Raw genomic sequence first — 15,879 nt, forward strand, 5'->3', positions numbered from 1 at the left:
GGTTCTCTTCTCAGTTGCCATTTGCCTTCACAGCACTGCCACAGGGACCTGGGCTATTGGGCTATCCTGAGCACCCTGCACACACCAGCCACTAAAAGATAACAGTAGCAAAAATATTTAATAATGGTAACGAACTTTCATATGGGGCTTGAGAGTCAGAGGTTTTTGTAATCTATTGCTACATGGTTTTCAAAGGTTGTGCTGCCTTATTTGTAAGAACATGCCATGCCTCCTGTACAACAGCTGCGGCAGGACTGGGCCTGGTGGTGCCGAACACCCCACAGATACCTCTCCACATGACACTGAGTCATCTTCAATGACACCTGCGTCTCCATGTGGCAGGACGGCCTGTGGGTAAAGGAGGAGGGCCTCAGGTGAAGGCTCTGGGAACCTGTGTTCATCCAGAGCTCACTCTGCACCTTCTCTGCTTGAGAAACACAACGTTGTGGCTTTAGATGGCTCTGGGTTCAAGTACCAGCTCGGCCCCTCACTAACTGTGTGACCCTCAGCAAGTTACCTGACTTCTCTGGGCCACTCTCCTGCTCTGAAAATAAACATGGGTAATAGGAGTCTGTCTCATCAAGTCGTAAGATAGTAAGATAGAGAGTACATGAAGTGCTTAGCACAGCACCCACCCATACTTAGTGCTCAATAAGTCCTGATTCCATTACTGCTCCATTCCATTCCATTACTGCATTCCATTATCATAGACAGTAAGCACTGCCTCAGTCCCTCGCCCAAAACCACAGACGAGGACAAGACTCATGGCACAGACATTGTCCCTCTTGCCTGGTGAAATCAGCATGCTGTGGCAGGGTGGGCCCTGGGTACCCGGGGAGGCACTCTGGTTTGGGTAGGCAGCATCATCCCGAGGGCAGCTGGGCAGACAGGGCCTGCAGTGGGGCATTTCCCTCGGCCATCACTGGGGCAGACAGTGGAGTCTTGCTTCTGAGTCCTACAACTGCCTTGTTCAGTGAGGACGCTGCAGACCACATGAGGTCACTGAGTCCTTGAGATGTGGCCAGTCCAAATTGAGATGTGTTGTAAAAATAGCCTAGTGCAGGGGCACCTGGGTGGCTCAGTGGTTGAGGTCTGCCTTTGGCTCAGGCGGTGATCCCGCCTGAACAAGTACTGCATCAGGCTTCCCACAGGGAGCCTGCTTCTCCCTCTCCCTGTGTCTCTGCCTCTCTGTGTCTCTCATGAATAAATAAATAAAATCTAAAAACAAAAAAAGTAACCTAGCACAGAAAAAAAGGAAGGTCAGACATCTGATTATGCCTGACTACCTGTGAAATGATATTTGGGGTATTTCAGGTTAAATAAAATGTTAATAAAATTAATTTCCCCTGTTTCCTTTCCTTTACCTGAACTGGCTACTAGAATACTGAAAAGCACATATGTGGCTCACATTCGATCTCTACTGTGCAGCACTGGTCTGGCTAGTAAGCTCCATGCAGGCTGAGGCTTTGTGGTTTCCAGCACATGGAACAAGCCCTGAATTATGAGTGAGCCTACAAGTGGGTAGGAAGTCTGGAGGAGAGCTTTTGAGAGCCCGAGGCCATGTGTGAGAAGGTGGGGATAATCCTGAGGCAGTTTGGGGGGTGGTGTGGGTTTCATAGGATGAGTAACCTGAGTCTAGAAAAAGTATTAAAAACGTGTCCCCCAAACATCCAGATTCAAACCAAGTGCATCTCAAACCTATACTCTTTCTACTAAATCCCTTTACCTCCCACAGCAATACAGAGTTACAGAAAGAAAAGTAGATTTTGGATTTTTTTTTTAAAGCCTATTTCCTCACATGAGCACTAATGTCCTAGCGTGGGACAAGAACCTTGGCCTCCTTGGGCCTTAGGCTCCTCATCTCTTTTGTCCTATGTGAGCCATGAGGCTGCATCAGTTTCTTTTTCCTGGTGCCTAGAGAGAAGAAATTCCATGCCAGAAGGTAGTCTCCAAGGCTGAGTCCTAAATATTTTCTTGCTCTCTTCTCCACTCTTTGGCTCCCAAAGAGGCTCTCCGGTTGAGATTTCTTTACATCGCCCAAATCAATAATTTGTTTGTTTAAGGGTTCACTTTGATTTTACTTCGTTTTAGATGCTTTTCATCAGAAGCCAAAACCTTGCAGACTTTTTTCCTTGATCTTATAATGAAATTCCCTCAGAGATATTTAATTCTAGATAGAGCTTTAGCTATGCCACATATCCTTTAAAGAAAAAAGACATCTAAATAACAAACATCCTTCCATCTTCAAATAAAAATCTCAGAAGGCAAACGGGCTTGTCTCCCTTACATCTGCCTCTACTCTTCTGTTGCCAACTATATCAACGAATTCCCTACATTTTGTTTCAAAAAAAAGAAAGGTACTCAATATACCACAGTCTCTCATGTTTCCACACATGCCCTGAAGGGCCTGATGCTCTGTGAACATTCTCTGCTGCTTTGATGCCAGTGAAACACGCTTGTGTGCTCTGCTTGGCCTTCACCTGTGGCCTGCTGAGTGAATTCCCTTCCTGACTTGATCCCAGCCTCCCTACACGGAGCTTTCTGGAAAAGAGTCTGTGTTATTTCCGTTTCCAACCCTGACTCAAAGGCCTCTGGAATTTTAACCTTAAAAAAAAAAAAAAAAAAAAAAAAAGAGTATTTTCAAGCCCAAATCGATTTCTTGGAGAAGATCTCACCCACCTCTCTCCACCGTGGGTGAAACGCCAACACTATTTTTGATCAGAAAGGATAAAAAAAGATTTACCAGACCCAACCATGTCTTTCTAAAGCAAGCAAAGGGCTTCAGCCAGGTAACAGGGGTCAAGACCTGCCTTTTCAGTGTGACCCGATGCAGGATGCAGAACACAATCACCAACCTGTGTCTCAGCCACTTGTTGAGTCATTATGGATTTGTGTTTGTCTTCCCTGCCACCCAGCAGACTGGTGCTTGAGGAATACACACGCATTTTAGTATATGTGCTGCCGAAGCGAGCACTACACACGCATTTTAAACAGGCAGCATGCACCAAGGCAACAAATCTGCTTTTTCAAAATAATGGTGTGCTGCATTCCAAAGCCAAACAAGTTCATCTGGTGGTTCTCTTCAGCTAAGGTTTACGGATGGACTCCTTAGTGCCAGACATGTTAGGTAACAGGAATAAAAAGAACAGAATATTATCCATACCCTCAAAAGCTCACAGTCTAATGGAGATAGACATATGTAACAAACTTAAATGTAAGACAGAATGAGAAAACGTGGTAAGAAAAACATGTGTGTGTGTACTGGAAAAGGATGGGAAGAAATATACCCCAATGTTAATAGTGAGTGTCTCTATTTACTGGATCTATGGGCAATTTTTCCCCTCTTCTTTACTATTTGTTATAGTCTCTGGTAGCTCTCTTTATGATAAACATGCATTGCTTATAAAAAAAATAAGGTATGTTTTTCAAGAAAAAAAAATCAACAAATTATAAAGGACAACTATTTGGGTGATAAATTAAGTCTTTGTGGAGAATGCGGTATGTCTACTAGCCCTGCAGGATAAGTTGAATTGGGTAGTGAGGTGAGGGGAGATGATCTCAGGCAAAGGAGCAACGTGAAATGGCCCCCAGAGCCAGAGGGATGGGGAGGGCAATCTGGGAAAATGTAAGAAGATAGTACACATAGGTACTCACCAAGAGTGGGAACTGCAGCTGGGGGTCCAGGGTGCCGCGAATACCATGTCAAGTAGACTCAGTTGCTTGTTTTTTGTGTTCCTATGGCCCTTTGCTTTGGTTCCCAACATACCACTCATTACACTGCATTATACTTGGTTGTATTTATGTCTATCCCCCACTAAATTTGTAGCTCTTAGGGGACAGGGATCAGGGCTCATTCATTCTGTAACCATAGCACCTAGCATAACAACTAGCACGTTACAAGACTCAAAAGATGCCTTTTGGATGAACTGGAGTCTAAGAGGATTACTCTTTATTTTGTAGTAGTAAGGAGTCATCAGAAGATCCAGAACCGAACGTATTCCAGGCAGTCACTATGTGCCAAACACTACGCTAGCTATGAAACTCTATTGTCTTAATTGGTCCTACCCATAATCCTATGTGTGCCCTTTGTATGACACCCATACTGTCCACCCTTGCTTACACACAAGGCTCAGAAAGGTTGAGTAACCTCCCTCAGATCATACAGCCAGTGGTCAGAGAAGCCAGGACAGTCTGAGGACAGTGGAGGATGCGGTCAAGCAACAACATCACAGATGTTAAGGAGACTACACCAGTTTGAGGCTGTAGGGACCTGAGTTAGCCCAGCTGCTCAGAGCAAGGAATTGAAGAAGTGGAGGGGGGCAGTGTGGAGGCAGTGCTAAGAACGGAGGGCTGACTGTTCCTTAGCTGCTTCCCAAGCACATTTATTATTTCTGAAGTCAACATAGGGCCACACAGCACTCAGAGGGACTCGCCCTATACCTGGAAGAGCTCCTGCCCACCAGAAGTAGGACTTGTGGGGGTGCCTGGGTGGCTCAGTGGTTGAGCAGTTGCCTTTGGCTCAGGTCAAGATTCCAGGGTTCTGGGATCAAGCCCCACATTGGGCTCCTGGCTTGGCAGGGAGCTTGCTTCTCCCTCTGCCTCTGCCTGCTGCTCCCCCTGCTTGTGCTCACTCTCACTCTCTCAAATAAATAAATAAAATCTTAAAACAAAAAAAAAAGTAGGACTTGTGCAAAGAGCCCCCCGCCCGACAGTGCTCTGCCTGAGAGTCACATGAGGTTAAGGCCTCAGGAAGGGGTAGCATCGTGCCCCTGTGAGACTTGACACCACCAATGGTCTTCCATCTCTGCTCCCTAACATTGGCCTCACATCTCATTTGAAGATGCTATTCTCCTTCCCAATCAACAGTGGCAAGGATGGGTGCTCAGGTTCCTGGAGGCAGGGGGATGCCCGGGATGCCCTCTAGCAGGACATTCCACTTGCTGGATCCCAAAATCACTCCTGAGGCTAACGGCTCCATTCCAACCTGCACCCAGCATTTTGCAGCCTCTCTCTCAACATCAAAACAGTAGCCACCGACCTAACAGTGCCATGGGGTGGTGTCCATACAAGGAAGTGACCTCCTTCCTTTTAAAGCATTCATTCCCAGAAAATGAAATGAAAGTGTTCTTATGCCCTTCCCTCGTTTCTGGGACAGTGGGTACTGTTAAATCCCCAGCACAGCTGACAGTTGAAGACTAAGAATAACCATGGGTTGGTTGTTCCCCTCTGTTTCCTCTGCTCTCTGCCTCCAATCCAGTCCCCTACCCCCACCCCAGCTCAGTGCACTGCACTCTCTAGGTGGTTCTTGCCAGGCCACGTCTGATTGCCTCTCCACCCTAAAGGCAATCATGCTCAGGTCACCTCTCTGCTCCCATGCTACTGGTCCTCCTTATTGAGAACAGTGCCTGGGAAATGCACACACAAGATCCAGCAATGTGGGCAGTGAGCCCGCATCCAGGGTGCTGTGACCCCCGCCCCCCCTCGGCTTCCGTGCAACCAGCCAGAAGAGTCAAGGAGGACATAGAGTTCACGCATTGTCAATTAATGATTTCCCTTGCTTATGTTTGCAGATAATAGGGGATGGATTTGCATTCCATCGTGCAGTGTCCACGAGATGTCCCCACGCCTGCACATGCCTTGAGATTGGGTGCTCTCATTCCAGTGCAGAGGACTGAGGATGGTCCCTCTGGAATTCATCAGAAGTGATATGACAGCACTCAGGGTCTGCAGTGGGATCAACGTTGAAGACCTCAGCACATCCAGCCGATGACAGCAGCAATACCACCCAGACCTGCAGAGCCCGTGGTGGGTTCCCCACTCAGCAGGGAATCTCCTTGTCTCCCTCTCCCTCTGCCCCTCCCCCCCAAATAAATAAATCAATGTAAAAAAATTAAAAATTAAAAAACCTTTAAGACCTCCTATATTCCTTCCATCTTATCAGATGCTATCCACCCTTCGGGCAGTGTCTTGGTTTTCTAGGGCTGCCATAACAAATCATCAAAAATTAGGTGCCTTAAACATGGCAAAAATGTATTCTCTCATGGTTCTGGAGGCCAGAAGTCCTAAATCTAGGTGTCCATGGGCTCCTAGGTGTCCACAGGCTTCTAGGTGTCCACAGGCTATGCCCCCTCTGAAGGCGCTAGGGGAGAAATCAGTTCTTTCTTCTGGCATCTGGTGGCTCCATAGGAACACTCTGTCCTCACATGGCCTTCTCTCTGTGTCTGTCCTCTGAAGTATGTGTGTGGGCTTTTGTGTTTGTTTTTGCTGAAGTTACCCGGTTTCTTAGGACCAACTTGGGGAGAACCACCATTTCAAATCCCAAGGTCTCATCGCATCTCACCCAAGCAGATACTAGGGGTGATACCAACTTTCCTGACTGCTTTCTCATTCAGGATTCTTTCAATGTAGCCACAGATCAGACTGCCATCTACTGGTTTTTTAATGTTGCACAAATGTCAGAGACCTCAGAGACCTCCAGCGTGTTCCATGCTCTCCAACCCACACCCTATTTGTACAACAAATATTTGGAAACACCCTCTAGGTGGCCTGAAATGACACTCCCAGATAAGCAAGTCAATCCACATGCATAATTTGGCTCTAGTTGTCATATACAGGAGAAAAAAGGAAAGCACTTTATATTAAAATAATAAATATCTCAACATGTAAGTGCTCATGCATGACTGCACAGGAACACACTAATGAAGTAGTCATGGCTTACACCTGCTTATAATGAATAAGATTAGATTATACACTTCACAGGAGTACAGGGAAATGAAAACGAGAGGACAACGGAAAAAAAATGTCAGATGAGAAATAACAAACCCGCTCACCGGTTTGTATCTGATGATAGGAAGAAGGAAACAGCCCGTGCTGAGGTAGGGATAATATATCAGGGAAAATAATGTGAAAATAGGTAAAACAAGGAAGTATGCTTTTCTTGCGAATGAGTTAAACGTTATATAGTGTCATAATATTTTATTATGCTGACATGGGACAGGTGGTGACAAAGAACCATGGGAAACATCGTCTACAATCTGGAGATCCCACCCACAGAGTGGAGGCAGGCATTCAGGCCCGAGCCTTAAAAAAGCTGTGGAAGCAATCTCCCCCTTTCATTCAGGCAGGGGGGAGAGGAGGCCCAATTGGAAACTGTTGTTTGATACATCTCAAAGAGGAATATCTAACTGTGAGTGAAAAATAAAGGCAACCCCAAAGTAAGTCATTGTAATGTCTAATTTTTGCAAGAGATTTCTCATAAGTGTCCTACAATGTCCTACAACTGTTTATATTCATATATTAGAACATAAGCTATTTTATTATTTTTTAAGATTTTATTTATTTATTTGAGAGAGAGAGAGCACGAGCAGGGAGGGGCAGAGGGAGAAGCAGACTTCTCACTGAGCAGGGAGCCCAATGCAGGACTCGATTCCAGGACCCTGGGATCCTGACCTGAGCTGAAGGCAGGTGCTTTTGAGCAATACTGACTGAGCCATCAGGCACCCTAGAATATAAACTATTTTAAAAGCAGTTTTGATAAAGAAGTTTATCAACATGGTGACATTTCATATGCCTCTGCTAGTGTAATAATGTGTTGTCCTGCAACTGTGTGTGTTAGATGAAGCCTCAAATCTCCTGTTACAGATCTGCAAGTGGTTTCCTTGTTTTTGCAGTAACTACATATTGCACTGCAACTCTTGTTAGTTAAGTGTATGTTTGGAAATGCTCTAATCGAGACAGAATACATTGAGTGGGGGAAATTATTCAGTCATTTCAAGATTTTGTCTTTTATTTCATTGAGGCTTCTCTTTGCCAAAAAAAAAACAGCTTCTCAATTACTGGGCTTTTGGCATCACTTCTTTGAAAAGTTTTCAGTATTACTATGTAGAAATATATTACTGACTTACATTTGTTTGGGTTTAGTTTGGCAGGGCAGGTAACAATTCTTCACTGATGGGGCTGGTTTGCACATGGCACGACAGGCACCCCCAGCAGTAAATTCTGGGGCATTTGTCAAAGCCATCTCACAGATTTACAAAATGGCTTCTGGGGCTTCAGTACCCAAAGCACTGTGGTCCATAGGCCTGCAGCAGATCCTGGGAGTCTGTTGGAAAAGCAGAATCTTAAGCCTTGAACTAGACCTACTGGATCGAGTGTGCATGTTTGACAAGTCCTCAGGTAATTCACATGCACACTGAATGCGTCTGTGAAGCACTTCTCTGGGGGCAGTCTGATCCCACTAGGAATACTGAGCAAAGCCAACCTTACTCGTAGCTCGAATGAGGGAGCAGGTCCAAGGAGGTGGGTCCACTGTATATTTTGCTCCTCTTCTTGTCACTAAGCTCCTCGGGGACAAGCAGGGGAGGGGATTCTTCTCTTGTATCTGCACACAGCCACAGCCAGACAAACACACAAAGCTGTGGCCTCAAAAGGCCCCTTGTGTGTCATCTCTCGGGACTAAATTCTCCTTAACCAGACAACAGCCACCTTCCATGACTCATCTGTAGAAGCACAAGCAGTAGATCCCCAACACACGCTTGGACTGAGTTTCAACACCTCTGCTTTGAAAATTCCACCAGCTGCGCAAGGCCCAGTGTTTAATGAAGAGCAACCCCCTCCATCCCCACTCCCTCTGCCAGTGGGCTGCAGTGCTTAGCCACACACTCAGAGAAGGACTACATAAAAGCAGAACCCCTGGTTGTTCTGTGATATCTACAGAGATGCTAGACGCTGTGGCATGCAAACTTATGGAAGAAGAAAAATAAATGGCAGCCATAAAAAAACAGGAAAGGAGTTTCCCTGTGACAAGAAGCCCCAGCAGGAGGATCCTTCTGCTGACATGTGACTTAAAAGGTCAGATAGGGGTGCCTGGGTGGCTCAGTCCGTTGAGCATCCGACTCTTGATTTCCACTCAGGTTGTGGCCTCAGGGTTGTGGGATTGAGCCCCACATCAGACTCTGTGCTTAGCGGGAGTCAGTGGAAGATTCTCTCCCTCTCCTGCTGCTCCTCCCCTTGCTCATGCACACATGTGCACACACTCTCTCTATAAATAAATAAAATCTTTAAAAATAAATAAATAAAAGGTCAAATTTAATGACTTATGAACTACACCCTGCTGGCCCAGGCCCCCTGCTCACCTCAGCTGCTAACCACCACCCAACCCCACCCCACCCCCAACCTGCCCAAACCCCCCTGCTCCTGACAGAACAGCCAAGTATGAGAAACCCTGAGATGAGCAGCAAAGGGGAGAGGAGGCTTCCTTCAGCCCACCTTTCAACCCTGACTGAGGCCGTCTCCAAGGAGCCTGCAGCTTGCAGAGCTGTGGCCACCATCAGCTCCACCCTGGGCCACATGTGAGCAGAAGGATGGCTCAATATCTTAGCCCACGGTCTCCACTTCCGGGCCCTCACTTCCTTCCTTCACAGAGCAATGATAAAGACCCAAGACAGCTAGAAACCACCCACCCTGTTACTCCACTGGTAATTCATTTCTTTTATCACATTGAGGCCCCAGCCTGATACCTCATGCCATTCCAGTGCCACATTTACCAGGTGGCACTGCAGCTCTCTGCTGACATGTCCTAACTAGGCTCCAAGGATCAGGGTGTGGCTCACTCCTCTCGGCTCTCACATCTGGCACAGTGCCTCACCTTTGGAACCTGTTCTGTGTAAATGTTTGGGGACCAAAAGAGCAGAGGGGGCAATGGAGCCGATTACAATGTGACAGATCATCAAGGATGAGCCATCACCTTTGGTAGGAGAACAGAAATACATTCTGGTTACAAGCCTTCTTTAGGGCATGTCACTGACTCCCTCATTTTCAGAGCTGCTCTCTTATCTTTGTCGTGACCATCATCACCATGCCGCCACGAACAGCAAGCTTGAAAGGTGAGAGGTGCCACTCTTTTTCAAGACGTTGGAGGTAGCATAAAAGATTAGAATCAGGTTCTAGAACCAGAAATTCTTGGGTTTGAATACCCGTTCTACAAAGCATCAGTTATGAATCTTGGCCAAGTGACTTCACTTTGACACTGTTTCCTTGTCTATAAAATGCAACAAGGAATACCACATCCTCATGGGGCTTTGGTTAGATGGTACATGTAATAGTACAATCCTTTTGACTGTCATGTTCATTTTTATTCCGGGTCTCCAAGCAGCTTACTCAGGCTGTGCTAAAACAACCAGTGAATAAACAGAGTTCCTTTCCTTCCTCTCTGAGGCAAAATGGCATGGACATAATGAGGCAGGGCTGCACATCCATAGTGCCCGGACATGTAACACAGATGAGCCAACTTGTCAGGTGCAAACAAAGCAGAATCACACCCACACAGACATCTGCCCTGTCCTTTTCATCTTGAAAAAGACCCCCTTCGCTTTCATTTGCCAGTTTGAAGAGACATGAGTATCTGGGTGATTTTTTTCCCTTTCTCCTTTATCTATCGTAAGAAGGACAGCACAATTCTAATGCTCAGTGGCAGTCAACTCTCAGACTTAATGGAAGACAGAACGGGCAGAAGGACGGGGAAATGTCAGAGGGGAACAGGCTAGTCCCAGGGTCAGGGATCCTTAGAGACAGTCGCCGCTCAGTCCAAGCCAGTGGTTATTAGAACCCAGTGGTTCCAGTCCTTTTGATAATTCAAAGATTTCAGAATTTTTAAGTGTTATACACATTTAGCCACAAGACACAATGGCAAGCTTACTCACTGCACCATTAAGTGCAATACACACCAAATGACTGGAAACGACCTGTGTCCATAGGTAGGGGATTGGCTGAATAAATTAGGGTACATCCCAACAATGGAGCATTATGCCCTGTCAAAAAAAATATCAGAAAGCTCTCAACATACTAATAGGAAAAGAGCACCAAGGTAAATTAAGTGAAAAAAAAAAAACAAGATTAAAAAAGGTGTGATACTAAGAAAAAAACATGACGGAGACATCAGGTATATTTGTACTGATCTGTATTTGCAAAATGAAACTCCAGAATGATGTATAACAGTAATAAAGCTGATTACTGTCCCAGGAGGGGGCAGGGCAGGCAGATAGAGGCCAAGATAAGAGTTCCCTCTTCCCAGAGTGATTTTACTTTTGAACTTTGTAATATATTGCCTATTCAAAAAATTATATAAAAATATTTTATTAAAAAATATATTTTATAAAAAAAATACACCAGCCACTGTGAACAAAGTCTATCTGCAGGCTACAAATGGCCTGTAGGTCTTTGGTTTATGACTTCTGTGCTAATGGGTCCTAAACTGGGGAAGTAGAAAAACTGGCAGAAAGGGAACAAGTTTCTCTACATTTGGAAACAAGCAGGTTATTGAATATCTGTTATCTGAGACTCCCTGTGAATTGCCTGGCAATTAGCTGGCTGGGTCCAGAAGCTTCTCCTCTCCCAGGGGAAGAGGATGCAACTTCCCACAGGATAAGGTGGGGCTCCTCTACTTTCCTTGAAAGTTAAGGCTGGAACCCAGTGGTCTGCTTTTTCCCCTCCATGGAGGCCTCTCCTCAACTTGTCTATAGAAAGGGAGAGTGATAGGTGTGTGGAGGTCCACCTATGGAACATGGGATCCTGGTGTGTCCAGCTGGGCCCTATCTCATGCAAACTCCTGGAGAACACCAGAGGACAGAGAACAGAGGACACATGCTCCTGCTGACTCTTCTCAGCACCAAGAGACACTCTTAATATTCACCCCCTTGCCTTTTGTACATGCTTGTCTTGTCACCTTGAATGAGCTCACTTAGTGTTCTAGGTTGAATTGTGATCTCCAGTAAAGACTTGTTGAAGACCTAACCTCTAGTACCTCCATATGTGAGCTCATTTGGAAATAGGATCATTGCAGATGTCATTTGGCAAGGTGAGGTCATCCTGGAGTATGGTGGGCCCCTAGTCCAACAAGAAGACAGTCACGTGAAGATATAGATACAGAGGGAAAAAGCCATGCAACAATAAAGGCAGAGCATGGATTATGTGGCCACAAGCCACGAAATGCTGAAGATTGCTAACAAACCCCCAGAAGATGGGAAGAGGCAAGGAAGGATTCCCCTACAGATTCGGGAAGGAGTATGGCCTTGCCAACACCTGGACTCTGGGCTTCAATCCTCCAGAACTGAGAGATGATACATTTCTGCTGTTTTAAATCACCATGTTTGTAGTACTTTATTATGGCTGCCATAGGAAGCAAATACACCCCAGCAGCTCTAGTGGCAGAGGTATCTGATGCTCTTCCATCCCAGTAGGTACTAGGAAGCCATTGATGGCAACTCTGATCCAATGAATGAAAACCGGGACCTGCACTGATTGGATTTTATTGTATAGGTATGCAGTAAAAATCAATAATTACTAAGTACTGACCTTGTGAAGAACATAGGGGATATAAAATGTTCAATTATTGCCCTCAGGGAGTTGACAATGTGGTTGAAGATTTAAGACAGACATGAAAAATTATAATACATATATACATACACTGATACACACTATATATGTGTATGATACATATAATACAATACACTTCACAGAGGCCAAAGAAACATGACCTCACCCCTCAGCAGATACTATAGAAGTCACTCCTAACTAAATCCCACTAGCCTGCCATCTGGCCTCAATCTTCTACTATATTTCATTTTAGCTGCTACTGATAATGTGTGTTTGGGAAAGTGTTAGGATGTCAGGCGAGTAGTCAATTTCTAGAAGCTGTCACCACTGCTCTGGGCATAGAACCCAAACTTGTTACCCACTGCAGACACCCACTGCTGTCTGTGATCATTACCTGCTACCCCTGCTCAAAGACTTTCCCATCAGCTCCCTTTACCTATTCAGAGACAAAGACCCTAGATTGACGAGCCTATTCTATGGTTTGCCACAAATCTGACCTGCAGGAAGCACAAAATCCAGGTAGTTTGGCAGGTTGACTACAAGAGTTTTTAAGAGAGGTTACAGAAACTCAGAGACTCCTACCAGAGCTACCGCATCATCATTCAGAACATCTGCTTACTTGGCCCATCCTTCTCGCAGGCTCCCACTACACTTGCCTCTGGGAACCTCTGATTCTTACCGTAAGGAAGGCCCGTGTCCCTTTGCACACCTGGGTTCGGGGAGGCAGCCCACCAGGACTGAACTCTCCCGGAGCTCTTTCTGAAGCCCAGGCCTCTGGGTCAGGCTGCTCCAGGAGGAAGAGACGTGGTCGTGCGGAGTGCCAGGTGGACACCCAGGCTGGGCTCAGTAGGAAAAGTGGCAAGTCGCTGCTGCTCCGCCCTTGGCAAGCAGCCTGCTGGCGTGACTTTGGCTCCAAGCCATTCTCCTGAGGGGCAGCTTTGGCCAAGGCATGACCTGCAGATGGAACAGACAGAGGAGAGGTCTCTTCGCTTTGATTTCAAATAGTCATTATAGATACTCAGAGCAGAAAAGGTCTTTGAAGTCACTTAATTTCTATCCTGTTACTTTTCAAATAAATTTCCAGCTAGGATTTGGGTCTGGTTTTGAAGCAGACACTGCTTAGGCAAGCAACACCCATTTCTCCCCTGTTCCTCTCTAACAGAGCTCCAATGATGTCACCACTCTGGCTAAGCACCCGGCCGGACACTTAGCCCAGGGGCCCTATGCAGTCAGAGCAAATGCAGGCCCCTGGTCCGTGAGAAAGGCAGGAGTGGGTTTCTCACTCTCTCTGGTCTTAAGATATGAGAGGGGCCTCCTAGGGGATGTTCCTGGAAATGTTTTTTTGGCTCTTGAAAAGAGAGATGCTTCACTGCTATCAGAGGTTGTCTTATCTGGCCACATTGTGACCATGACGGGAAGCATAAGAGAAGAACAGAGCAAGAAGAAAGCCAGGTCCTTGATGACATCACTGAACCAATGGATTAAACAGCCCTGGTGTCACCTTTCCTCCAGACTTCTCATTATACAAGTAATACATATCCTTGTTGTTTACATTCACTGAGCTGAGTTTCGGGGTTTTGTTTTTACCATCTACAGCTAAGATTATCCTAAGTGATGTGCATTCAGATGTTCCCAAAACCACAGGACGATATTCCTAGAGCATAATCTTACTGTACTGACTACAACTTCCCAAACGTCCACATTGTACTTTCTCTCCACCTTTTCTTTGGTGATCAGTCCTCTCCCCAGATCTAACCCATGTAACCACCTTGTCAATACAGTATTCAATTCTACAGCATATGCCAATTCAGTCATTGAATTCATTAAACATTTCTGAGTCCCTATGATATACCAGACAGGGACTCAAAAATGAAGTCCCGGAGGATGCATGGTGGGTTAGATCCACTCCTGGCCAGGAGGTCGGTGAGTGCCATGTGTCGAGTGTTTAGTGGGAGGTGCACATCAGCCTGGGTGTGCATCAGGGACCTGGGGTGGGGAATGCTAGCAAAAGCACCTCGGAAAAGAAACTCCGTCTTGAGGGAAGAGCAGAAGAGTGTGAGCAGAGAAGAAGGAGAAAGTCAGACCTTCGTAACCAAGTATATGAGGAATGATCAAAATCATAAACCATGATGGCAACTAACATTTCCTGAGCACTAACAAACCAGGCATTGTTTTTTGTGCTTTCTGAGGATTAACTCATTCAGTCCACCACCAAAGCTGATGAGGAAGCTCAAATTATTAGCCTCATCTTATGGAAAAGTAAACTGAGGCATAGAGAGGTTAAGTGATACAGGAAGTGAGTGGCAGAGGCAGGATTTGATCCTAGGTGGCAGAGCTCCCCAGGTTCACACTCTTGACCCATCTATACCAGTGATTCTCAAAATGATGACCAGCACAACAGCACCAGGAGCCCCTGGGAATCTCACAAATTCAGATCTTTAACTTCCTTTCAGATTTCAGAATCAGAATCTCTGGGGGTGAGACCCAGCATGTTGTGTTTTAATAAGCCCTCCATGTGATTCTGGAAGCCCCATAACGTTTGAGAACTCCTACTCAATACCATAAACACATGATGAGAAAGGATGGCATATTCAAAGGAAGATGAATGCTGGGAAGAGAAGCAAAGCCAGCAATAAAGATGGGGTAGGGGGAAGAACCCTCCATATCAACCTAAGGAGAACGGGCTTCACTGTACAGACATTTTGGAGAAATGTGAGAGGTGAGGCAAGGAAACAGCATGATCAAGCTTTGTTATTTAGGACAAGATCTCTGGAGGAGAAAGGGCCAGAAGGAGGGAGCCCAGGTAGGAGGAGGTACCAGCAAGAGCATGGGTTGCACTCAGTGGTGGCAGTGCAGAGCCAAGAGAAATGGGGATGCAAGAGATAGATTGTGATAATAGCTGGACAGGGGATACGGGGCTGGCAGAGGTATCCAGGGTGTCTCCGTGGCCTCTAGCTTCAAAAGTAGGCTGCTGGTGAAACTATTTAGCCAGAGTGGAAATGCTGGAGGAGGAACAAGCTTGGCAGGGAAGATAAAAAGATCTACTTGTAACATGTGAAGACTGGGTATCTGTGGGACATCAGGTATTTCAAAATGCAATGCTAAAGAAGGATCCGGTACTCAGGGGCAGGGTCCCGGCTGGACATAAAGGTTTGGGGTTCACCAGCAAAAATGTGATGCTTGAAGCCAAGATAAAGCTAAAGCTGATCATAGATTGTGCAGGAGGGGAAAGAGTGAAGGATGGATTCATGTAAGACACTAACTTTTTTTTTTATACAGAGCAAGTACACCTGTGTATGAAAACTTGAGGGTGGGAGGGCACAAGGGGAGGAGAAGCAGAGAGAGAGAGCTGCTAAAGATTGCAGGCTCTATGCCCAGTGCAGAGCCCAAGGCGGGGCTCAATCCCACAACCCCGAGATCATGGCCTGAGCCAAAATCAAGAGTTGGACCCTTCACCAACTGAGCCACCCAGACGCCCCAACACTTACATTTAAGGGATACCCAAAG

General features: G+C 46.0%; 1 protein-coding gene across 1 annotated transcript in view; it reads right to left on the reverse strand.

Annotated features, from left to right (window-relative positions):
- The window catches only part of CRACR2A (calcium release activated channel regulator 2A), a 131,877-nt gene that overhangs the window by 101,302 nt on the left and 14,696 nt on the right, over positions 1 to 15,879 (reverse strand). Inside the window, exon 2 of the mRNA XM_055315638.1 lies at positions 13,052 to 13,326. The gene's annotated coding sequence lies outside the window, so the exon portion shown is untranslated. The remainder of the gene's footprint in view (positions 1 to 13,051; positions 13,327 to 15,879) is intronic.

The sequence above is a fragment of the Nyctereutes procyonoides genome, unplaced genomic scaffold, assembly GCF_905146905.1.
Source record: "Nyctereutes procyonoides isolate TBG_1078 unplaced genomic scaffold, NYPRO_anot_genome, whole genome shotgun sequence".
In the NCBI taxonomy this organism is placed as follows: Eukaryota; Metazoa; Chordata; class Mammalia; order Carnivora; family Canidae; genus Nyctereutes; species Nyctereutes procyonoides.